At 51.6% G+C, this 25,923-nt stretch overlaps 1 pseudogene; it reads right to left on the bottom strand.

The window, feature by feature from the left end:
• Positions 1–1,695: 1,695 nt before the first annotated feature.
• Positions 1,696–25,923, bottom strand: LOC142091560 (ficolin-2-like; annotated as a pseudogene).

Genomic DNA, 25,923 nt, shown 5'->3' with positions numbered 1-25,923 from the left:
GGCAGTGCAGTGATTTATGAACACAGAACACCCACTTTGAACCTGCATCTAGGGGCTCTTTCCCTTCATTTCCATACACTGATTTGGGGGCACAGTGGTTTCCTAATTTCAAGAGCTAATTAGGACAGGTCTCTATCAGTTATTGCACACCAGCTGCATGCCCTTGCTGAACATTTGGTTTGGCCTTTGCTTGGTTTACTCTAGGAGCTGGTCTTGGGGAGCCTTTGCTTAACTCTCCTTATGATGACATATTGAGATAGCCTACCCAAAAAGGATTTCATTTTAGTGGTTACTTTCCTACCAGCCTCTCTATCAGCCTCTGCTTCGACAAGGTATTTCCTGCTGCATTCCATTTTTAACTTATTTTATGATCTTTGGTAACACCTCTTCTGATCTGTGAAAGGCTGGCAGCTGTTCATCACTGGGAGCAGGGAAGATAGACAGAGACGTGATTTATAGGATAGGCAGAAGCTGCTCTGCACCTTTCCTGCTCAGATGAATCCTGAAGAGTGGAAAGGCAATGCCCAAGCCCTTTTTCTTTGCTGATATTAATTTTCCCATGTACAGAGCGGTGGAGACATAGGTGGGACTGGTTGCTCTGGTACAACTAGTTGGATGAGGAATGTGCTCAGGAAAGGGGCAAAGGAGGGTCTTACTGCAAGGGCATCTGGTGAGGGTATGCATGCCAAGGAGGTTCTTACTGCAGGGGCATCTGGTGAGGGTATGCACACCAAACGGGCAAGGATGGCAAGAGCTAAACAGCATGACAAATTTTCCAGAAAAATGTCGCACAACTGGAATTTATACCTGCATGAGGTGAATTATTTTGTTCTTGGTGAAGGTTTTGCATATACTTCTCCTATTATCCCCATTCAGGCCTCAAATGTCCCATTTTTTGGTGATAGCTGCATAACAATATTTGTTTCCTTCCTCTCCCATGGGGGATTTTCATGCTCTTCTGACTTGCCTCCAGTGACTTCGCAGAGTTAAGCAGCCACAGAGCTTAAAGTAGGAAACTATTTCCCACAACAGGCACCGCTATCTGCAGTGCTATATGTCAAGCATAACTGTTAGCCCAGTCCAGGTTTTCTGGCTCCCTCTGGACATTGTACAATACAAGCCATAAAAACATGCTGGATGTTTATATATGGACAATAAGGACTGGGTTTTCAGGAGAGCTGAAGGACAGACTTCCCTGGTTTCCTGCAGGGCTGGACTCTATTGTGGTTGGACTCTATTGTAGTTTCTCTATTGTAAATCTTTTCAGGCTGGTTTAATAGTATCATCTAGAGCGACAGTGTTCAGCTGAGCCTGGAGAGGAAAGGTGCAGATTCAGTGTTGATGGTTTGGCTAATGGGCCGCTCAGTCCGGTATTTTGTTTGCTGATTTGATGTCCATTGTGGCCTTTGTAGGACTACTGAATGACTTTGTGACTCAGAAGACTATAAGATTTTAATCAAACATTTACTTTATTTTAGTTTTACCTGTTTGAGCATAAATGAATCTTACAGAAAGTGACTTTCTCTTTTCCTTTAGCCTGAGCTGGGAGTAAAGACCAAGGACTGAGTGCTGCTGGATTGGACCATTGTCCCGCACGGAGCTAAAATCCAGCTGACGTCCATCTCTGATGGCAACAAGCTCTGTCACTGAAAAATTTCCTGAAAGCCACAGACGAACTGCAGCCTTCCTGCCAGGCTACGTTGGCCTGAATTTCATCTCCAACAGCTGGTAGGAGTATTTGCATCCTTTGTCTGTCTACCGGTTGATGCCATCTGCAAAACTGTACTGAGCTCCATGGTGGTAAAAGCCACTGAGGTTGGAATTGTGGCACTGGTGGTACCACCAGGCACCTTTGTAGGTTACAGCGCAGTTATTAGAGTACACATTGTTATCACAGTCTTTGGTTGAAAACAGGATGTTTTTGTGTTTGACCAATGAATCCCTTGTGGAGAAAACCAACAAGTCTTGTTAAAACTCCAGCTTCCATGTGTCACTAGAGCCCCGTCCCCACCACCATGGCCGGTCCATCCTGCACATCCTCTCTGGCCTTCCAGGAACGTGCAATCTTCTGCAGTGGGGCAAAGTCCCTGCCCTCCCTGCCCTCCTTCAGCCAAGGGTGGTGAGGACCTGTTGAGCGAGAGTGGAGGAGGCAGTTTGGACTAGTGGCGAGGTCTCTGAGATCAAAGATATTTGGGTCTGTCTTGTGTCTCTCTTGATGCTGTTACCTGCTTGTGATAGTGTCGTGTCTGAAGTGCTAGAAAACCCAGACATGAAAACAGCCATCAGTTGCTATTTTCAGTGTCCAATAAATTTCACATGTGTTGCTGCATCAAAGTTTCCCTTTGCAAATAGAAAGCTTAGTTGGTACAATTCTGGATACCTCATGGAGTGAGAACTTTGCCTTCACAGTTCTCCAGGGACTATTATTAAATTATGCTATGCCTTTTTAGTCTTTAGGATTAGTGACCTTGGTCTGAGGAGAACTTGTAAACCCAGGAGTATTGGTAATGTTCTGGGGTGGTATTTCATGGGACTCTGTGATTACGCTGGATGGTCTATTACCTGTGCTCTGAGCATCCCTGGCAGTGCCAGCCCATGAAAGGTCATGTGCAGTCCCTTACAGCGACAGACAAGACAAGATCATTCGCATGGATGCAAAAAGCATTTAATGTCTTGCCACTATATAATACCACATTTCATCTGCAGGCCACCCCTGCCTTGCTGGAAGCTCCAGTTTATCCCTTGGATCCTCCTTACCTGCATTGCCACCACTGAAGTTTCCGATGATCAGTTTGTAATTTTCAGTCTCCCCTAAAATTTTGAATGACGTGTATTAGGCAAAATGATGGTTGTTGTCAAAGTCTATCAGGTCAATGTGAAGCTTGTTATTGCCTAATCACAATTACAGACAGACTGATAGACACATTATGCCAGTGCTTTGTTGGATTTTTTTAATTCTATATTTCTATTTCTGTGGTCTTTAAGAATTCTGATTTATTACTGAAGAGATTCCTAACCCATTTAGCCACTCCTCAGCTCATAAAATATCCGTAGCACAACTGAAATCAGTGCTCCTAGATGTTAGCTGAGTCTCCTGACTCACCTCTAGACTTCTAGGAAAAGCTGATGACTTTTGGGAGGAAAAAACAGATTTTGTCAAATCTTTTTTTTTTCTTGCTTGTAATGATTTATTTTGGGGTTCCGTCTTTATGATTATCTTGTTCCTTCTGAAATTAGGGCCTTCCTCCATTATCTTTCTCCCTCTTGTTTTGGAGTAAAGCAATGGATTGGGATGTGGAGGGAAAATGCTCTGGCTGCTGCCAGGGTCATTCACGGCTCACTAACTGTGTACAGCTATGGCTGCTGCCCTCCACCCCCACCGAGTCAGCCAAAATAGCAGCCACATCCATTTTCTCCCTCAAAGGCTGTGCTTGAAGGCAAGAGGCTGGGGATGCGGCTGTTTCCACATCTCCCTGGCCAGGCTCTGCTGAGGAGCCATTGCATTTGGACTGATTTTCCGTTCCTGCCACCGGGTGAGAACAGTGTTAGGAAAACGTGTTAGCAGTTTCTTTACCCTCTGATGTCAGCATGTGAATATGGTCATTCCTGAGCCAGAATTCAGTCAGCTGGCTCACAAAGCCTTTTTTATGTGAATTCCCCACTCAGAAAAAGTCCACGGAGCCATCCACTCATCTCTGGAAAACCTGCCGGGGCAGAAAGCAGATGGGTCTTAATGGGGAAGGAGAAGGAAAAGTTACGCCTAAAACAATTAGAGCATTTTCAGTGTGTCCTGGTTCTGGCTGGGACAGAGTTAACTTTCTTCCCAGTAGCTTGGGGGGTGTGCTGTGTTTTGGGTATGCTGTGAAAGGAGCGTTGATGGCCCATTGGTGCTTTGGCTGTTGCTGGGTGGTGCTTGCACTGGGGAGGGGGAGCACAGCCGGGGTGGTGGACCCAGCTGGCCAATGGGGTATTCTATACCATGTGACATCATGCTCAGTATAAAAACCAGGTGTGGGGGAGGGCTCGCCCCCCGTTCGTGACACGCGGTCAGTGGTCGGTGAGCAGTTGCATTGTGCATCATCTGCTTTGTGTATTCTGTTATTGTTGTTGTTCTCATTGATATTATTACTGTTCTACTTTGTTTTATTTCAATTATTAAACTGTTTTTATCTCAACCCGGGAGTTTTCCTACTTGTGCCCTCCCGATTCTCTCCCCCATCCCACCGGAGGGGGGGTGGGGTGGTGAGCGAGCGGCTGCGTGGGGTTTATTTGCTGGCTGGGGTTAAACCACGAAAGTCTTTTTTGGCGCCCAACATGGGGCAACGAAGGGTTGAGATAATGACAGATTAATTAGAGCATATTAAGGAATTTATATCTGGTAACATATTAATTTGTTCTGCACCATGCTCTTGTTTTTACTGTACCTGTTAAAGATTGGACTTGGGCTTTGTAGTCTGCTGTGCTCTGCAGTGATTAATGATGTTTTGCCTGGGAGATTTGTTACTAAAACGCTGGCATTGGGGGTTATTTGGTATTTGGGATTTGTAATGAAGCCACTACTGTATTTCGGGTACAAATTCGTGCAGACCATTAGCAATTATACCTTTTCCTCCAAGAGATTTTTTATGGAGGAAATAGAGAATGGCACCCTCGCTACCTTTCTCTATGATGTCATCTCCTTTGTTAAAATAACTTGCCAGTACCTTGAACATCCCTGGGTACTTAAGATACATCTATTGGTACTCCTTGGGAATATTGTTGTGGTTTTATCCACGGTTAGTAAGCAATTTAAGAACATCATCCAGAGATCTGCCCCAAGGCTGGATAGTTATGAGTGGCAGGGCGAGTGGGATAGCATGGGCAAATGCCTGGGACGGTGGGCACCCCCCAGTGTTCTGGAACTTTACCCCTGAACAAGTGCAGAACCCTGAAAAATTAGTAGAATATTTGGAAGAAGTATGCTGTCACCCTGGCCATTCTAGGGAGAAGCAAATCACTGCAATGTGCTGGGGCCTGGCCCACGCCTACTGAGCCCTGCTTAACACCACTCAGAACCCCCAAGGGGAAGGAAACGTCTCTGCAGCCGATGACAAAGCAACAGGCCCTGTGGCTACCCCACCCCCCACGGCAAGCACAGCGGCTCCCTCGCCCCCCAGGGCAGGCACGGCAGCTACTCCGCCCCCTGCGACAGAGAACCAACCCATGCCGGTATCAGTCGCCCCTATACAAAAAAGAAAACGCACAAGAAAATCAGCTCGTTTAGTAAGGGATGAAGATGAACCAGGGCCATCACGAGAACAGGAGGAGGAGGAGGCAGAACCTGTAAATGAGATGGTGACGACCCGATCCCTATCCCTGGGTGAGCTGCGAGATATGCGAAAATACTTCAGCCTTCGTCCAGGCGAGCACATTGTCACCTGGCTGCCCGGATGCTGGGATAACGAGGCCAGTAGCCTGGAATTAGAGGGGAGGGAAGCCAAGCAGCTGGGATCCCTTTCTAGGGAAGGGGGCATTGACAAAGCGATTGGACAAGGGGCACAAGTCCTCAACCTCTGGAGGCGACTCCTGTCAGGTGTGAAGGAAAGGTATCCCTTCAAGGAAGATGTTATATGCCACCCAGGCAAGTGGACCACCATGGAGAGAGGTATCCAGTACCGGAGGGAATTGGCCGTGCTGGAGGTGATTTATGATGACCTGAACAATGAGCAGTTATCCAAAGACCCAGATGAAGTCAAATGCACCCGACCCATGTGGCGGAAGTTTGTACGGAGCGCACCAGCGTCACATGCAAACTCATTGGCAATAATGACCTGGAGAGATGGAAAGGAACAAACAGTGGATGAACTGGCTGGCCAACTCCGGCAATATGAAGAAAGTCTCTCGTCCTCCCTACGGGCCTGTGTCTCTGCTGTGGAGAAACTGTCTCAGGAGGTCCAGCAACTCAAAGAGGATATGTCCTCCTCCCCAGCTGCACGGGCCAGTGTCTCAGCCATTAGGAGCAAGCGTCCCTCTGCTCAAGAGAGGAGACATCGTGGGTACACATCCCGGGGCACCCTGTGGTTTTACCTGCGTGACCACGGAGAGGACATGAGGAAGTGGGATGGAAAACCTACCTCAGTCCTACAGGCACAGGTACATGAGTTGCAAGGAAAAACAACCACAAAAGGGGGTTCTTCCAGGAAAACTGCTGCTCCAGTCTCCAGTGAGCAGTTCCTCAGACAGAGCAGAAGGGCTGATTCCACTTCTGACCTTAATAAAGGGACTTCTGATTCATACTAACAAGAAGTGGATAGCGAATATGATGACCAGGACCAGAGGGGCCCTGCCTCCAGCCAGGTGGAGGAAAAGGACAACCGGGTTTACTGGACTGTGTGAATTCGATGGCCTGGCACATCAGACCCACAGGAGGAGTATAAGGCTCTCGCAGACACCGGTGCACAGTGTACCCTGATGCCATCAAGATATAAAGGGGCAGAACCCATTTATATTTCTGGAGTGACAGGGGGATCCCAAGAGTTAACTGTATTGGAGGCCGAAGAGAGCCTAACCGGGAATGAGTGGCAGAAGCAGCCCATTGTGACTGACCCAGAGGCTCCGTGCATCCTTGGCATAAACTGCCTCAGGAGAGGGTATTTCAAGGACCCAAAAGGGTACCGGTGGGCTTTTGGCACAGCTGCCCTGGAGATGGAGGAAATTAAACAGCTGTCCACCTTGCCCGGTCTCTCGGAGGACCCTTCTGTTGTGGGGTTGTTGAAGGTCAAAGAACAACAGGTACCAGTCGCTACCACAACAGTGCACCGATGACAATATCGCACCAACCGAGATTCCCTGATCCCCATCCATGCGCTGATTCGCCGACTGGAGAGCCAAGGAGTGATCAGCAAGACTCGCTCACCCTTTAACAGTCCCATACGGCCAGTGCAAAAGTCCAATGGAGAGTGGAGACTATCGTGGCCTGAACGAAGTCACGCCGCTACTGAGTGCTGCCGTGCCGGACATGCTAGAACTTCAATACGAACTGGAATCAAAGGCAAGCCAAGTGGTACGCCACAATTGACATCGCTAATGCGTTCTTCTCAATCCCTTTGGCAGCAGAGTGCAGGTCACAGTTTGCTTTCACTTGGAGAGGCGTCCAGTACACCTGGAACCGACTGCCCCAGGGGTGGAAACACAGCCCTACTATTTGCCATGGACTAATCCACACCGCACTGGAACAGGGCGGGGCTCCAGAACACCTGCAGTACATTGATGACATCATCGTGTGGGCCAACACAGCAGAGGAAGTTTTTGAGAAAGGGAAGAGAATAGTCCAAATCCTTCTGAAGGCCGATTTTGCCATAAAACAAAGTAAGGTCAAGGGACCTGCACAGGAGATCCAGGTTTTAGGAATAAAATGACAAGATGGATACCGTCAGATCCCAACAGATGTGATCAATAAAATAACAGTCATGTCCCCACCAACTAGCAAGAAGGAAACACAAGCTTTCTTAGGTGTTGTGGGCTTTTGGAGAATGCATATTCCAAATTACAGTCAGATCGTAAGCCCTCTCTATCACGTGACCAGGAAGAAGAACGACTTCAAATGGGGCCCTGAGCAATGACAAGCCTTTGAGCAAATTAAATAGGAGATAGTTCAGGCAGTAGCCCTTGGGCCAGTCCGGGCAGGACAAGATGTAAGGAATGTGCTCTACACCGCAGCCAGGGAGAAGGCCCTACCTGGAGCATCTGGCAGAAAGTACCAGGGGAGACTCGAGGTCGACCCTTAGGGTTCTGGAGCTGGGGATACAGAGGATCCGAGGCCCGCTACACTCCAACTGAGAAGGAGATATTGGCAGCATATGAAGGGGTTCAAGCTGCTTCGGAAGTGGTCGGTACTGAAGCCCAGCTCCTCCTGGCACCCCGACTGCCGGTGCTGGGCTGGATGTTCAAAGGGAGCGTCCCCTCCACACATCATGCAACCGATGCTACGTGGAGTAAGTGGGTCGCGCTGATCACACGAATAGGAAACTCCAGTCGTCCAGGAATCTTGGAGGTGATCACGAACTGGCCAGAAGGCAAAGCTTTTGGAATATTCCCAGAGGAGGAGGTGACACATGCTGAAGAGGCCCCACCATATAACAAACTACCAGAAAACAAGAAGCAATGTACCGTCTTCACTGATGGGTCCTGTCGCCTTATGGGAAAGCATCAGAGATGGAAAGCTGCAGTATGGAGTCCTATACGCCAAGTTGCAGAAACTGCTGAAGGAGAAGGTGAATCGAGTCAGTTTGCAGAGGTGAAAGCCATCCAGCTGGCCTTGGACATTGCCGAACGAGAAAAATGGCCAGTACTTTATCTCTGTACTGACTCATGGATGGTAGCGAATGCCCTGTGGGGGTGGTTGCAGCAGTGGAAGCAGAACAACTGGCAGCACAGAGGTAAACCCATCTGGGCTGCCGTGTTGTAGCAAGATACTGCTGCCCGGGTAGAGAACCTGACTGTAAAATTCCTCAGCATCTACCTGACGTCATGTAGATGCTCACATACCCAAGAGCCAGGCCACGGAAGAACATCAAAACAATCAGCAGGTGGACCAGGCTGCCAAGATCGAAGTAGCTCAGGTGGATCTGGACTGGCAACATAAGAGTGAACTGTTTATAGCTCGGTGGGCCCATGACACTTCAGGTCACCAAGGGAGAGACGCAACATATAGATGGGCTTGTGATCGAGGAGTGGACTTGACCATGGATGCTATTGCACAGGTTATCCATGAATGTGAAACATGCGCTGCAATCAAGCAAGCCAAGCAAGTAAAGCCTCTTTGGTATGGAGGACGATGGTTGAAGTATAAATATGGGGAGGCTTGGCAGATTGATTATATCACACTCCCACAAACCCGCCACAGCAAGCGCTATTTGCTCACCATGGTGGAAGTAACCACAGGATGGCTGGGAACATATCCTGTGCCCCATGCCACCTCCTGGAACACCATCCTGGGCCTTGAAAAGCAAGTCTTATGGCGACATGGCACCCCAGAAAGAATTGAGTCAGACAGTGGGACTCATTTCCGAAACACCCTCATAGACACCTGGGCCAAAGAGCACGGCATTGAGTGGGTCTATCACATCCCCTACCATGCACCAGCCTCCGGAAAAATTGAACGATACAACGGGCTGCTAAAGACAACACTGAGGGCAATGGGCGGTGGGACATTCAAGCATTGGGACACACATTTAGCAAGGGCCACTTGGTTAGTCAACACTAGGGGATCATTCAGTTGAGCTGGCCCTGCCCAATCAAAATCCTTATGTACTGTAGATGGAGATAAAGTCCCTGTCGTGCACATAAGAAATATGCTGGGGAAGACAGTCTGGGTTACTCCTGCCTCAGGCAAGGGAATACCCAGTCGTGGGATTGCTTTTGCTCAGGGACCTGGGTGCACTTGGTGGGTGATGCGAAAGGATGGGGAAGTCCGGTGTGTACTTCAAGGGGATTTAATTTTGGGTGAAAATAGCCTATGAACTGAATTGTAAGATGCTAGTTACTATATAAATAATGTTAAAGAAAGGAATGCTTTAAATTTTTGTACTGTGCTGAAAATTTTTTCCCCCGGGGTTTCTAGAACATTATACTGTATGTCATCACTTCTATGGTTACCATATGCCATATTAACAGTATTATAGTAAGAATCACCCAGATTAATGTAGGATGAACTCCAATGAAACTGAGCAAAGTGCAACAATGATAGAACCGGACGAGCGCCCAGAACTGGCCTCCGCATGCAAGAATCCAACACCACACACCATCTCTCCTGCTCTGAAAGACCGTTATGTCAGATGGAACCTGAAGTCATGGACTAAATGAACTCAACGACATTTTAGAGGGATGGCCCATGGACTTAGGGAATGATATCTCTGTATGTGCATAAATAAAAAGGCAGGAAAAGTGGTGATGACTAGTTGGAATGTATGGGAAAATGTGAGACCTGGGCATGATGTAGATGGTATAGAATAAGGGGTGGATATTGTCCTGGTTCCGGCTAGGACAGAGTTAACTTTCTTCCCAGTAGCTTGGGGGGTGTGCTGTGTTTTGGGCAAAGAAAGGCAAGGAAACGCAAGGCAAGGCAGGACAAGGCAAGGCAGGGCAAGGAAAATCAAGGTAAGGCAAGGCAGGGCAAAGGAAGGCAAGGCAAGGTAGGCCAAGGCACAGCAACGCAAGGCAAGGCAAGGTAGGGCAATGCAAGGCAAGACAAGGCAGGGCAAGGAAGGCAAGGCAAGTTAAGGCAGGGCAATGCAAGGCAAGACAAGGCAGGGCAAGGAAGGCAAGGCAAGTTAAGGCAGGGCAATGCAAGGCAAGACAAGGCAGGGCAAGGAAGGCAAGGCAAGTTAAGGCAGGGCAATGCAAGGTAAAGCAAATCAAGGCAAGGCAGGGCAGGGCAAGGAAAGGCAAGGGAAGTAAAGGCAAGGAAGGCAAGGCAAAGGAAGGGAAGACAAGGCAAGGCAGAGCAATGGAAGGCAAGGCAGAGTAAAGCGAGGCAGGGGAAGGCAAGGCAAGGCAGGGCAAGGCAGGGCAAGGCAGGTTAAGACAAGGCAAGGCAAGACAAGGCAGGGTAAAGCAAAGGAAGGCAAGGCAACGCAGAGCAAAGCAGGGCGACGCAAGGAGGGTAGGGCAGGGCAGGGCAGGTTAGGGTAGGGCAAGGCAAGGCAAGACAAGGCTAGGCAAGGCAAGGCAGGGTATGGCAGGGCAGGGCAGGGTATGGCAAGATAGGGCAGGGTATAGCAAGGTAAGGCAAGTGAAGGCAAGGCAAGGCAGGGCAAGGCAGGGTGAGGCAAGGCACGGCAGGGCAGGGCAGGCCAAGGCAAGGCAAGGCAGGGGAAGGTAAGACAGGGCAATGCAAGGCTTGGCAGGGGAATGCAAGGCAAGGCAAGGCAAAGTAAGGCAGGGCAAAGCAAGGCAAGGCAAGACAATACAGGACAGGGCAAAGCAGGACAGTGCAAGGCAAGGCAGGGTAAGGCAAAGCAGGGTGAGGCAGGGCGAGGCAGGGCAAGGCAGGGCAAAGCAGGGCAGGGCAAGGTAGGCCAAGGCACAGCAACGAAAGGCAAGGCAAGGCAATACAAGGCAAAGAAGGTCAAGGAAAATCAAGGGAAGGCAAGGCAGGGTAAAGCAAGGCAAGACAAGGTAGGCCAAGGCACAGCAACACAAAGCGAGGCAAGGCAGGGCAATGCAAGGCAAGGTAAGGCAAGGCAGGGAAATGCAAGGCAAGACAAGGCAGGGCAAGGAAGGTAAGGCAAGTTAGGGCAGGGCAATGCAAGGTAAAGCAAATCAAGGCAAGGCAGGGCAGGGCAAGGAAAGGCAAGAGAAGTAAAGGCAAGGAAGGCAAGGCAAGGGAAGGGAAGGGAACACAAGGCAAGGCAGGGCAATGGAAGGCAAGGCAAGGCAGAGTAAAGCGAGGCAGGGGAAGGCAAGGCAAGGCAGGGCAAGGCAGGGCTGGGCAAGGCAAGGCAAGTTAAAGCAGGGCAAGGCAAGGAAAGGCAAGGCAAGGAAAGCAAGGAAGGAAAGGCAAGGCAAGGAAAGCAAGGAAGGCAAGGCAAGGCAAGGCAGGGTAGGGCAGGGCAGGGCAAGGCAGGGCAAGGAAGGCAAGGCAAAGCACGGCAGGGGAAGGCAAGGCAGAGTACAGCAAGGCAGGGGAAGGCAAGGCAAGGCAGGGCAAGACAGGGCTGGGCAAGGCAAGGCAAGGCAGGGCAAGGCAAGGAAAGGCAAGGCAAGGAAAGGCAAAGAAGGCAAGGCAAGGCAGGGTAGGGCAGGGCAGGGCAAGGCAGGACAAGGAAGGCAAGGCAAAACAAGGCAGGGGAAGGCAAGGCAAGACAGGGCAAGGCAGGACAGGGCAAAGCAGGTTAGGCCAGGGCAAGGCAAGGCAGTGCAATGCAAGGCATGCCAGGTAAGGCAAAGCAGGGCAAGGCAAGGAAGGTAATGAAAGGGAAAGCAAGGCAAGGCAAGGCAGGGCAAGGCAGGGCAAAGCAAGGCACAGCAGAGCAATGCAAGGCATGCCGGGTAAGGCAAAGCAGGGCAAGGCAAGGAAGGTAATACAAAGAAAAGCAAGGCACGGCAGAGCAGGGCAGGCCAAGGCAAGGCAAGGCAATGCAAAGCAAGGCAGATCGATGCAAGGCAAAGGATGCCAAGGCAGGGAAATGCAAATCTAGGCAGGTCAATGCAATGCAAGGCAGGGAAGGCAAGGTAGGGCAAGGCAAGGCAAGGTAAGGTAAGGTATAGCGAGGGAAAGGCAAGGAAAGGCAAGGAAAGGAAAGGAAACGCAAGGCAAGATAGGGCAAGGCAAGGCAAGGCAAGGCAAGACAGTACAAGGCAGGGCAAGACAGGACACTGCAAGGCAGGGCAGGGCAGGGTAAGGCAAGGCAAGGAAATGAAGGGCAAGGTTGGGTAGGGCAAGGCAGGGCATTAAAAGGCAAGGCAAGGTAGGGCAGGGTAAGGGAAAGCAATGAAGGCAAGGTAAGGCAGTGCAATGCAAGGCAAGACCTGGTAAGGCAAAGCAGGGCAAGGCAAGGAAAGGCAATGCAAGGAAGGGCAAGGCAAGGTAAGGCAAGGAAGGCAAAACAAGGCAAGGCAAGGCAAGGGAAAAGTCAGGGCAAGGCAAGGCAGGGAAAGGCAAGGCAAGGCAAGGCAAGGCAAGGCATGGCAAGGCAAGGCAAGGCAAGGGAAGGGAAAAGTCAGGACAAGGCAAGAGAAGGCAGCGCAACAGGGCAAGGCAAGGCAGGTAGGGCAGGGGATGGCAGGGTAGGGCAAAGCAAGGCAAGGCAAGGCAAGGCAGGCAGGGGAAGGCCAGGCAGGGCAAACAAGGCAGTGCAGGGCAATGGAAGGCAAGGCAAGGCAGGGTAATGCAAGGCAAGGCAGAATAGGGGAAGGCAAGGCAAGGCTCAGCAGGGCAAAGGCAGGGCAAATTAAGGCAAGGCAATGCAAAGCAAGGCAGGATGAGGCAAGTAGGGCAAGGAAGGCAAGGCAAGGCATGTCATGTCACAGCAGGGCAGAGGAAGGCAAGGCAAGGGAAGGCAGGACAAGGCAAGGCAGAGCAAGGAAAATCAAGGGGAGGCAAGGCAGGGTAAAGCAAGGCAAGGCAAGGTAGGCCAAGGCACAACAAGGCAAGGCAAGGCAAGGTAGAGGGCAATGCAAGGCAAGGTAAGGCAAGGCACGGAAATGCAAGGCAAGGCAAGGCAGGGCAAGGCAAGGCAGGGTAAAGCAAGGCATGCCAGGTAAGGCAAAGCAGGGCAAGGCAGGGAAAGCAAGGAAAGGCAAGTTAAAGCAGGGCAAGGCAAGGAAAGGCAGGGCAAGGCAGGGAAGGCAATACAAGGCAGGCCAAAGCAAGGAAAGGCAAGGCAAGGAAAGGCAAGGAAGGCAAGGCAAGGCAGGCTAGGGCAGGGCAGGGCAAGGCAGGGCAAGGGAGGCAAGGCAAAGCAAGACAGGGGAAGGCAAGGGAAGACAGGGCAAGGCAGGCTAGGGCAGGGTAAGGCAAGGCAGTGCAATGCAAGGCATGCCAGGTAAGGCAAAGCAGGGCAAGGCAAGGAAGGTAATGCAAGGAAAAGCAAGGCAAGGTAGGGCAAGGCAGGGCAAGGCAAGCCACGGCAGGGTAGGGCAGGGTAATGCGACGAGCAAGGGAAGGCAGGCAGTCGACTCAATGTGAGTGATAAGGCCAGCTTCAACTTTATTGTAAAACCCTACACATATTTATACACTAAGTTCTACCTTATGCATACTTGTCTCACAATCATTGGCTTAGCTCTAAAAATTATGTTATCATATTCCTCCTACTTTCGGTTACTGCTACGTGGTCTGGGTTCCATCCTGTTTTTCTTATACTGTACTTTCTCAAAGTTGCTTATCTGCACAGAGCAAGGTCAGCATGACTTTCTTTTCTCCCTTCTCAGCATGACTCAGAATTTTCCCACCGCGGCCTAGTCTGGCTAACTTTCTCCAATAATTCCCCCTTTTTCTTTTTGGACCACCAATACATTGTGGTTCATTTTTACAACATTATTTAAAATACAGTGATATGCTATTTTTACTATAACTATAATTGTTAATAAAATACCAAGCCATTGCTTGCGCAGTGCCTATGTTAGGCACTAGGGAAGCAAATACATTGGCTGTGGTTGACCATAATTCTATATTGTTGTTACAATCTGCCTGCAATTGATTTATAGACCTTTGTGTCGATTTGTCGTTACTGTAGTTATATTAAGCCAACTTTGTCGGCTAACTGTGAGCAGAGTTAATTTACCTACATAACAAGGCCCTCCAAAGGCGTTCTTTGGAATGCCAGGCCATGCTCGATCCCCACAGATCAAAAAATATCCGGGGGGAAGAGCTTTGGCCATATCATTGTTCCACAAAGAGTTACTGGTTCCCTTCATACTCTGTCCATAGGCACTGAGTGTTTTGGAAGCGTTATAATTCCCACAATATTGGCCTATTTCGAATCCTTTTGTAAAAGGTGAAACAACAGTCCAACCGGTGGTATTAACAAAAGGGTTGTTATCATCAGTGCGGCTGCTTATGCCGATCAATGACTGAAAGGTCTGGGCCTGTGCGGCAAAGCGGCTAAAGCTGCCAAACACAAAACATGTCTGAGTAGTAACATTATCAGTTGCATTTCCAATTTTTTCTGACCCCAAAAGGTCAATTTCTTGGGGGTCCCAAGGGAGAGTATGATTTAGGGCTCTTATTAGTTGTACCGAGCAATTTGCTACAGTAACATTTATACAATTAACTGTTACAGACATCCAATTATCAAAATCTCTGGCAATAATTTCAGGAAAGCCTATCAGACATGTTTTAAAGGGCTCAGTTGCCGTAGCTGAACTCAGGCAAAAGTCTGTCGTCCCAGTTTTATTCGCCCACGCCACCCATAAGTTCGCATGGCTGGGCAACGGCATCGCTGGGATCAGTACGGGCAGAGCTACATTGATCATCATCAGCAACAGCAGCTTTGGTCCAGCGGCTTGGAATCCCCTTCGGCCCTGTGGGAGTAAGTACACACATATAACCTCTACCCATATACTTCACTTCTGCTGGACCTTTCCACAGTCCGGTCGCTGGATCTCTATACATAACGAAAACTGGCTTGTCATCCTTATTTTCTTTAGGATAACCATGCACCCATGCTGGTGGCTCTTTCTGATCTGCAAAAATACATAAATGATTTAGCACAAAAAGAGTCTTAACAAGTCTTTCTTGTACATCTGAGATTTCCCTAAATTTTTGCAAATATTGTTTCAGCGTTTGATGCGCCCTTTCAATGATAGCTTGTCCCGTGGGTAAGTGCGGAATACCAGCAGTATGTCGCACTCCCCATGTTTGGAAAAAACGTTTCACTTTGGCGCTTGTGTATGCAGGGCCATTGTCAGTTTTTATCGTTTGTGGCACTCCCATGACTGCAAAACAACTAGTCAAATGTCGCATTACGTGGAGTGCTCGTTCTCCTGTTTGTGCCGTGGCCCATATAAATTTGCTATAGGTGTCAATCGTAACATGTATATATCTCAGTCTGCCAAAGTCAGCAACGTGAGTCACATCCACTTGCCACAATTCTCTGGCCTTGAGTCCCCTGGGATTCACGCCGATTCCGAGACCAGGCCCATGGTGGCTACACGTAGGACAGGCCCACACAATCCCCTGTAAAATGTCCATAAAATATCCATAAATGTACACAAAATGTCCACTGCGTTCATTTAGTCCATGACTTTGGGCTCCATCTGTTACGGTGGTCACTCAGGTCAGCAGAGGTGGTGCGTTGCGTGGAGTTACTGGGCACCAAAGTTGGCTCAGGTCGGGTCACTGCTGCACCTGCGCTGCTTCTTGTAAAGTTTGTCCTCCGTTGGTTCAGGTGGTTCCTGCTGCTTGGGCATGGGCTTATCCACAGTCACAGACGCCTCGGGGTGTCCTGTCCCGCATGGACTCAGCCACGGGTCACAGTCCCTTTGATTCGAGTTCACGCTGCAGTTCCAGCCTGTCCAGCACAGCAGCACAGAAGCAGCAGCGATGCCCTGGCCATCTGCCGGCCCAGGCGCATCCCCATTGCTGTTATCAGAATGTTCCCAGGCACAGCACAGTAAGACGATCAGCAGTGCAGCAGTACAGCAAGCAGCGAGAGCAAAAAAGCAGCCACTAACGAGCACAAGACTCTAATACACATTAAGGCAAGCAAGGCCCATGGCAAGCACAAGAGCCTGCGAATTAATAGCTAAACAGCAGTAACAGCTATAAATTCAATCTAGCACATTCCAATCAAATGTGTCGTTATCTTGACTTGTAGTCTTTGGTTGCATTCCGGTAAATATCCATTCTAATACTCTCACAGTCCCCCCCTTTTTCTTTTTGCACTGCGTGAGTGCACCAATAAAATGTGTGGGGCCATGCAAAACGGTTAAGTCCACAGGTAAGTCAGGGTCAATACGATCCACTGCTCGGTCAACGATGTGGGTACTGAGTTTTTGAATCACAATCGATAAGTCCTGGTAATATAAAAAGTCCTTGGAGACCACTGGATGATCGCCCCAACAACAACGCTCCATGAGATTGTCCATTGATAACTATGGGCCCTTTAATTCCTGTAGCAATTTTTCACGGCCGGTCGTCAATTAGTGTGACATCTACTGCTGTTGCCAGATCCAGTCCAAGGCTCCCCCTGGTTGCTGGTCGAAGTTGGGTTGCTGGTCGAAGCTGGGCAATGGCGTCTGGTATCTCTGCACTGTCATAGAATCATAGAATCATAGAATCATACAGGTTGGAAAAGACCTCTAAGATCATCGTGTCCAACCGTCAACCCAACACCACCATGCCCACTACACCATGTCCCTAAGGGCCTCATCTACACGTCTTTTAAATACCTCCAGGGATGGTGACTCCACCACTTCCCTGGGCAGCCTGTTCCAAGGCCTGACCACTCTTTCAGTAAAGAAATTTTTCCTAATGTTCAATCTAAACCTCCCTTGGCGCAACTTGAGGCCATTTCCTCTTGTCCTATCGCTAGTTACTTGGCAGAAGAGACCAACACCCACCTCGCTACAACCTCCTGTCAGGTAGTTGTAGAGCGCGATGAGGTCTCCCCTCAGCCTCCTCTTCTCCAGGCTAAACAACCCCAGTTCCCTCAGCTGCTCCTCATAAGACTTGTGCTCCAGGCCCTTCACCAGCTTCGTTGCCCTCCTCTGGACATGCTCCAGCACCTCCATGTCCTTCTTGTAGTGAGGGGCCCAAAACTGAACACAGTATTCGAGGTGCGGCCTCACCAGTGCCGAGTACAGGGGCACGATCACCTCCCTATTCCTGCTGGCCACACTATTTCTGATACAGGCCAGGATGCCGTTGGCCTTCTTGGCCACCTGAGCACACTGCCGGCTCATGTTCAGCCGGCTGTCAACCAGTACCCCCAGGTCCTTTTCCTCTGGGCAGCTTTCCAGCCACTCTTCCCCAAGCCTGTAGCGTTGCCTGGGGTTGTTGTGGCCGAAGTGCAGGACCCGGCACTTGGCCTTGTTGAATCTCATACAGTTGGCCTCGGCCCATCGATCCAGCCTGTCGTTTGGTTGGGGGCTGCCGTTGGCCTGAAGGTGACCGGAGCCGCGATTGGTGTCGGCGCGCTGCGGCTCTTGGCGCTCGGTTTCCCGTTTCCCGAATGCCGGCAGACCGTAGTATTATGATTATTCATTTGACAGTTCTGGCAGCTCCCAACATTGTCGACGCAGATGTCCTGGGTAGCCACATCGGAAGCACTTATACTCTTGTCGGCCAGTCATCTTACTTTGGTGGGCATCCGGAGGCTTCAGTGGGGCAAGAGCTGCAAACGCCTGTCCCTGCGCCTTGACTAATTTTTCCCCTAGTTCTCTGATTGTTTCAACTAACATGGCTTGAGCTCCTACAGGAACTCTACTCATTCGCTCTAACATGACTTCCATGGTGGCATCTAAGGGTAAGGTGACAAGGATGCCCTTCGTATAAGTATTACAATTCTCTAATACACACTGTCTCAGCAAAGGTCCTTTCATAAAATCTGCCATATCTGCGCGGTCAATAGCGTCTGTGACTCTATCTACAAAAGATGCAAAAGGCTCCTCTCTTCCTTGTTTAATTGACATATATGAGGGAGGAGCTGGTGTAGTTTTAACTTTCTGCAAGGCTTCTCGTGCTAATTTCATAGATTCTAACAACACGTCTGGGCCAGTTTGCATCTGCATTTCTACAGAGGCAAAAGGACCTATACCCATTAGTTGTTCTACAGTTACTCCAGCTAAACGATCATTTGGGGCTCGGGGCGAGTGCGCAGATATTTCACAAAGTCTTTGCCAGTGAGCTTGCCAAAGTAATTGTTGTGATTGCTTCAAAATAAGCCTCATTATGTTCTTAATATCTTCTGGACATAGCATTCCGCTACCCCAGATATAGTTTAGCATTTGCCTTGCAGGCTCACTATGCACTCCCGACTCATTAACTGTGTTTCGCAATTGATTTAATATTTTCCAATCTAGGGCCTGATGCACCCCAGTCATAGCCCCCGCGTTATCTACCTGGTAGATTACCGGGAAGGCTTGAGGGCTAATTTGATCTAATAAATCAAAATCTTTTTGTTCAACAGCTTCTCGTGCTATTTTGTCCCAACTAACCCGCACTAAACGCGGCTGTTGATGAGCTTGGGACGGGGGGGTGGGGGGGGTGGGTGGGGGGTGGGGGGGTGGGGTTGGGGGGTGGGGGGAGGTGGGGGGGTGGGGGGTGGGTGGGGGGTGGGGGGGTGGGGGGTGGGGGGTGGGGGGAGGTGGGGGGGTGGGGGGTGGGTGGGGGGTGGGGGGGTGGGGGGTGTGGGGGGGTGGGGGGGTGGGGGGTGGGCGGTGGGGCCTTTAGAAGACTTTCAGCTTGAGCAGTCTCCTGTCCGCTACTGTCTACCCTCTCATTTTCACTTGGACCTTCCCCCTCCCCTCCCTTTCCCCCGGCGGTGCGGAGGGACAAGACCTGTCTGTCGGTGGATCAGGAGGGGGACGAGAGGGTCGGCGAACGACGGGAACAGGAATTCCCGAAGGCGGAGGTGAAAAGTAGTCACCCCCTGCTGTGAGACGTCCAGCGGCAGGATCGGACTGCTCAAGCCGATCGGAGGCGGCTGTAGCTATTCGCCTTTCAGTTTTATATCTTTTTATGCAATTAATAACATCTCTCCAGGATTTCATTAATTTTCTTGCTGATTTATCATCATCAATTACTAGATCCCACAAACAATCTCCATAAGAACGCCACTCGTCTACTTCAAACATACTTTCAGGGTCTTTAAAAAACCCTTTCGCTTTCCCTAACGCAATTAACCCAGCCAGGTCTTTTAATTGGCTTACTCCCCGCTCTTCTAAAAAGCATTTTAAAATATCGAAGGCTACCTCTACTTCCATTGCGCGCTATCTTGACCCTCTTAATTATCCGGTCGTTTGCAGCCTTTTCCCACGGGTAGCCTTCTATCGGACGGCGAACCCCTTTTAATAGTCCTGGGTTCAAGCACGGATCAGGCACGCCGCGACAGCGTCTACTGATCTTCTGCTCCCTGGTCGCTGCTACCAGTGCTTCTCCGATCTCGCTGTCCGGTGAAAAACAGGGATGGGGGGTCCCTGTTCGGGCGCCACTTGCGACGAGCGAGGGAAGGCAGGCAGTCGACTCAATGTGAGTGATAAGGCCAGCTTCAACTTTATTGTAAAATCCTACACATATTTATACACTAAGTTCTACCTTATGCATACTTGTCTCACAATCATTGGCTTAGCTCTAAAAATTAAATTATCATATTCCTCCTACTTTCGGTTACTGCTACGTGGTCCGGGTTCCATCCTGTTTTTCTTATACTGTACTTTCTCAAAGTTGCTTATCTGCACAGAGCAAGGTCAGCATGACTTTCTTTTCTCCCTTCTCAGCATGACTCAGAATTTTCCCACCGCGGCCTAGTCTGGCTAACTTTCTCCAACAGGGTAAGGCAAGGGAAGACAAGGCTAGGCAAGGCAAGGCAAGGCAGGGTATGGCAAGGCAGGGCAGGGTATATCAAGGTAAGGCAAGGCAAGGCAAGGCAGGACAAGGCAAGGCAAGGCAGGACAGGGTAAGGGAAAGCAACGAAGGCAACGCAAGACAAGACAGTGCAATGCAAGGCAAGGCCAGGTAAGGCAAAGGGCAAGGCAGGGAAGACAATGCAAGGCAGGGCACGGCAAGGTAGGGCAAGGCAAGGAAAGGCAATGCAAGGCAAAGAGAGGGAAAGCCAAGGCAAGGTAAGGCAAGGAAGACAAAAGAAGGCAAGGCAAGGGAGAAGTCAGGACCAGGCAAGAGAAGGCAGGGAAAGGCAAGACAAAGCAAGGCAAGGCAAGGCAAGGCATGGCAAGGCAAGGCAAGGGAAAAGTCAGGACCAGGCAAGAGAAGGCAGGGAAAAGCAAGGCAAGGCAAGGCCAGGTAGGGCAAGGCAGGGCAAGGCAAGGCAAGGTAGGGCAGGGGATGGCAGGGTAGGGCAAAGCAAGGCAAGGCAAGGCAAGGCAGGAAGGGGAAGGCACGGCAAAGCAAACAAGGCAGTGCAGGGCAAGGGAAGGCAAGGTAAGGCAGGGTAGGGCAATGCAAGGCAAGGCAAGAGAAGGCAGAGCAGGGCAGGGCAGGGCACAGCAACACAAGGGAAGGCAGGGCAAGGCAGGGCAAGGCAAGGCAAGGCAAGGCAAGGCAGGACAAGGCAAGGCAGGGCAAGGAAAATCAAAGGAAGGCAAGGCAAGGCAAAACAAGGAAAGGCAAGACAAGGCAGGGTAATGCAAGGCAAGGCAGGGTAGGGCAAGGGAAGGCAAGGCTCAGCAGGGCAAGGCAGGGCAAATTAAGGCAAGGCAATGCAAGACAAGGCAGGACAAGGGAAGCAGGGCAAGGAAGGCAAGGCAAGGCATGTCATGTCACAGCAGGGCAGAGGAAGGCAAGGCAAGGGAAGGCAGGGCAAGGCAAGGCAGGGCAAGGAAAATCAAGGGAAGGCAAGGCAGGGTAAAGCAAGGCAAGGCAAGGTAGGCCAAGGCACAGCAATGCAAGGCAAGGCAAGGTAGAGGGCAATGCAAGGCAAGGTAAGGCAAGGCACGGAAATGCAAGGCAAGGCAAGGCAGGGCAAAGCAAGGCATGCCAGGTAAGGCAAAGCAGGGCAAGGCAGGGAAAGGCAGGGCAAGGCAGGGAAGGCAATACAAGGCAGGCCAAAGCAAGGAAAGGCAAGGCAAGGAAAGGCAAGGAAGGCAAGGCAAGGCAGGCTAGGGCAGGGCAGGGCAAGGCAGGGCAAGGGAGGCAAGGCAAAGCAAGACAGGGGAAGGCAAGGGAAGACAGGGCAAGGCAGGCTAGGGCAGGGTAAGGCAAGGCAGTGCAATGCAAGGCATGCCAGGTAAGGCAAAGCAGGGCAAGGCAAGGAAGGTAATGCAAGGAAAAGCAAGGCAAGGTAGGGCAAGGCAGGGCAAGGCAAGCCACGGCAGGGCAGGGCAGGGTAAGGCAAGGCAAGGCAAAGCAAGGAAAGGCAAGGCAAGGCAGGGTAATGCAAGGCAAGGCAGGGTATGGCAAGGCAGGGCAGGGTAATGCAAGGCAAGGCAGGGTATGGCAAGGCAGGGCAGGGTATATCAAGGTAAGGCAAGGCAAGGCAAGGCAGGGCAAGGCAGGGCAGGGCAGGGCAGGACAAGGCAAGGCAAGGCAGGGCAGGGTAAGGGAAAGCAACAAAGGCAACGCAAGGCAAGGCAGTGCAATACAAGGCAAGGCCAGGTAAGACAAAGCAGGGCAAGGCAGGGAAGACAATGCAAGGCATGGCAGGGTATATCAAGGTAAGGCAAGGCAGGGCAGGGTAAGGGAAAGAAACAAAGGCAAAGCAAGGCAAGACAGTGCAATGCAAGGCAAGGCCAGGTAAGGCAAAGAAGGGCAAGGCAGGGAAGACAATGCAAGGCAGGGCACGGCAAGGTAGGGCAAGGCAAGGAAAGGCAATGCAAGGCAAAGAGAGGGAAAGCCAAGGCAAGGCAAGGCAAGGAAGACAAAAGAAGGCAAGGCAAGGGAAAAGTCAGGGCAAGGCAAGGCAGGGAAAGGCAAGACAAAGCAAGGCAAGGCAAGGCAAGGCATGGCAAGGCAAGGCAAGGCAAGGCAAAGCAAGGGAAAAGTCAGGACCAGGCAAGAGAAGGCAGGGAAAGGCAAGGCAAGGCAAGGCAAGGCAAGGCAAGGTAGGGCAAGGCAGGGCAAGGCAAGGCAAGAGAAGGCAGAGCAGAGCAGGGCAGGGCACAGCAACACAAGGGAAGGCAGGGCAAGGCAAGGCAAGGCAAGGCAAGGCAAGGCAAGGCAAGGCAAGGCAGGACAAGGCAAGGCAGGGCAAGGAAAATCAAGGGAAGGCAAGGCAGGGCAAAGCAAGGAAAGGCAAGACAAGGCAGGGTAATGCAAGGCAAGGCAGGGTAGGGCAAGGGAAGGCAAGGCTCAGCAGGGCAAGGCAGGGCAAATTAAGGCAAGGCAATGCAAGACCAGGCAGGACAAGGGAAGCAGGGCAAGGAAGGCAAGGCAAGGCAAGGCATGTCATGGCAGGGCAGAAGAAGGCAGGGCAAGGAAAGGCAGGGCAGGGCAGGGCAGGGCACGGCAGGGCAGAGCAAGGCAGGGCAAGGAAAGCCAAGGCAAGGCAGGACCAGGCAAGGCAAGGCAAGGTAGGCCAAGGCACAGCAACGCAAGGCAAGGCAAGGTAGAGGGCAATGCAAGGCAAGGTAAGGCAAGGCACGGAAATGCAAGGCAAGGCAAGGGAGGGTAAGGCAAGGCAGGGCAAAGCAAGGCATGCCAGGTAAGGAAAAGCAGGGCAAGGCAGGGAAAGCAACGCAAGGCAAGTTAAAGCAGGGCAAGGCAGGGCAAGGCAGAGCAAGGCAGGGCAAGGAATGCAAGGCAGGGGAAGGCGAGGCAAGACAGGGCAAAGCAGGGTAAGGCAAGGCAGTGCAATGCAAGGCATGCCAGGTAAGGCAAAGCAGGGCAAGGCAGGGAAAGCAATGCAAGGAAAAGCAAGGCAAGGTAGGGCAAGGCAAGGAAAGACAATGCAAGGAAAGGGAAGGGAAGGCAAGGCAAGGCAAGGCAGGGAAATGCCAGGCAAGGCAGGGCAAGGCAAGGCAAGGTAGGGCAGGGCAAGGCAAGGCAAGGAAGGCAAGACAGGGCAGAGGAAGGCACGGCAAAGCAAGCAAGGAAGGGCAGGGCAAGGGAAGGCAAGGCAAGGAAGGGCAGGGCACTGCATGGCAAGGCAAGAGAAGGCAGAGCAAGGCAGGGCAAGGCAAGGCAGTGCGAGGCTAGCCAAGGCAAGACAATACAAGGCAGGACAAGACAGGAGAGGACAAGACAGGGCAGGGCAGTGTAATGCAAAGGCAGGGCACGGAAGGCAAGGCAAGGCAAGGCAAGGCAAAGCAAGGCAGGAGAAGGCAAGGCAAGACAGGGCAAGGCAGGGCAGGGCAAGGCAGGAGAAGGCAAGGCAGGGTAAGGCAGGGCAGGTCAAGGCAGTGCAATGCAGGGCAAGGCCAGGTAAAGCAAAGCAGGTCAAGGCAGGGAAGGCAATCCAAGGAAAGACAAGGCAAGGCAAAGAGAGGGCAAGGCAAAGCAAAGCAAGGCATAGCAAGACAAGGCAAGGTAGGGTAAGTCAAGGCAGGACAGGGGAAGGCACGGCAAAGCAAGGCAAGGCAGGGCAAGGCAGGGTAAAGCAAGGCAGGGGAAGGCCAGGCAAGGCAGGGCAAGGCAGGGCAGGGCAAGGCGGGGCACGGTAGGGCAAGGAAGGCAAGACAAGGCAATGCAAGACAAGGCAAGGCAGGGAAATGCAAGGCAAAGCAAGGCAGGACAAGGCAAGGCAGGGCAAGGAAGGAAAGGCAAGGTAAGGCAGGGCAAGGCAAGTTAAGGCAAGGCAAGGCAGGGCAAGGCAGGGAAGGCATTGCAAGGCAGGCCAAAGCAAGGAAAGGGAAGGCAAGGAAAGGCAGGGAAAGGCAAGACAAGGCAGGGCAATGGAAGTCAGGGAAAGGCAGGGTAAAGCAAGGCAGGGGAAGGCAATGCAAGGCAGGGCAAGGCAGGGCAGGGCACGGCATGGTATAGCATGGCAGGCCAAGGCAGGGCAACGAAGGCAATGCAAGGCAAGGCAAGAGAAGGCATGGCAGGGCAAGGGAAGGCAAGGCAAGGCAGGGCAGTGCAATGCAAGTCAAGGCAAGAGAAGGCAGGGCAGGGCAAGGGAAGGCAAGGCAAGGCAGGGCAGTACAATGCAAGTCAAGGCAAGAGAAAGAAGGGCAGGGCAAGGGAAGGCAAGGCAAGGCAGGGCAGGGCAAGGCAAGGCAGAGGAAGGCAGGGCAAGGCAAGGCAACACAAGGCAAGGCCTGACATGTTTTGGCAGGGCTGAGGAAGCTAGGTCAAAGAAAAGCAGGGCAACGCAGGGCAGGCCAAGGCAGTACAGGGTATTGTAGGGCAAGGTAGGCCATGGAAAGGCAGGGCAAGGCAAAGCATGGTAAGGCAGGGCAAGGAAAGGCAAGAAAAGGCAGCACAAGGCAGTGCAGGACAAGGCAGGGCAAGGCAAGACAAAGTAAGGCAGGGTAAAGGAAGGCAAGGCAAGGCAAGGTAGGGCAAGACAAGGGAAGGCAAGGTAAAGCAGGGAAGCCAAGGCAACACAGGGCAAGGCAACACAGGGCAAGGCAGGGTAGAGCAGGGCAGGGCAATGCAAGGCAAGGCAGGGTAAAGCAAGGCAGGGCAACGCAAGGTAAAGCACAGCAGGGGAAGACAAGGCAAGGCAAGGCAAGGCAAGCAGGGCAAAACAAGGCCAGGAAAGACAGGGCAGGGCTGGGCAAGGCAGAGCAGGGCAAGGCAGGGCAAGGTAAGGAAGGCTAAGCAGAGCAGGGCAAGGCAGGGTAAGGCAAGGCAAGGCAACGCAGGGCAGGGCATTGCAAGGTGAGGCAAGAAAAGATAGAGCATGGCAGGGCACGGCAAGGCAAGGCAGGGCAGAACAGGGCAAGGCAGGGCAAAACAGGGCAAGGCAGGGCAAAGAAAGACAAGGCAAGCAGGGCAAGGCAAGGCAGGGCACAGCAAGGCAAGGAAAGGCAGGGAAAGGCAGGGCAGGGTAAGGTAAGGCAGGGAAGGCAAGACAGGGCAAGGCAGGGCAAGGCAAGGCAATGAAATGCAAGGCAAGGAAAGGCAATGCAAGTCAAGGCAAGGCAAGGTAGGGCAAGGCAGGGCAAGGGAAGGCAAGTCAGACTAAGGCAGGGCAAGTCAGGGAAAGGTTAGGCAAGGCAAAGCATGGCAATGCAAGCAAAGTAAGGCGAGGTAAGGAAAGGCAGGGCAAGTCCAATGCGGGATAAGGCAGGGCAAGGCAAGGCAAGGCAAGGCAAGGCAAGGCAAGGCAAGGCACGGCAAGGCATGGCAGTGCAAAGCGAGGTAAGGCAAGGCAGGCAAGGCAGGGCAGGGTAGGGCAGGGCAGGGCAAGCAAGACAAGGCAAGGCAAGGGAAGGCAAGGCAAGGAAAGGCAAGGCAAGGCAAGGCAGGGCAGGGCACAGCAGTGCAGTGCAGGGCACAGCAGTGCAGTGCAGGGCAGGGCGAGACAAGGCAAGGCAAGGCAGGGAAAGGTAAGATTCTGCCAGGTCTGTGGTTGAAAGAGGGAGCTGTGAAGTGCTGGTGTTATCTCTGCTCTGGCAGTGATGTTTTGTTATAATTGAGAAGCTTTTGCTGCAGCCCCAAACTTACCCAGATTGGCATCTGTTTCCTCTCTAATAAACTGCTGGCATTTCACTTAGCAGAGCAAGTTTCGCATTTGCCAGGAATGCAGCTGAGGTCACCTTATTTCCCTCCATCACCAACCACCATTTGCCTCATGAGCAACTTGTAATCCTCCAAGTCCTCCTGATCTGGAACGATCCACAAAAGCAGTGGAGAGCAGGGCTTGCTCTGCAGATTTTCCAT

This window comes from Calonectris borealis, chromosome 21 (assembly GCF_964195595.1).
Source record: "Calonectris borealis chromosome 21, bCalBor7.hap1.2, whole genome shotgun sequence".
Classification (NCBI taxonomy): Eukaryota; Metazoa; Chordata; class Aves; order Procellariiformes; family Procellariidae; genus Calonectris; species Calonectris borealis.
This window is presented reverse-complemented; position numbering and strand designations above follow the sequence as displayed.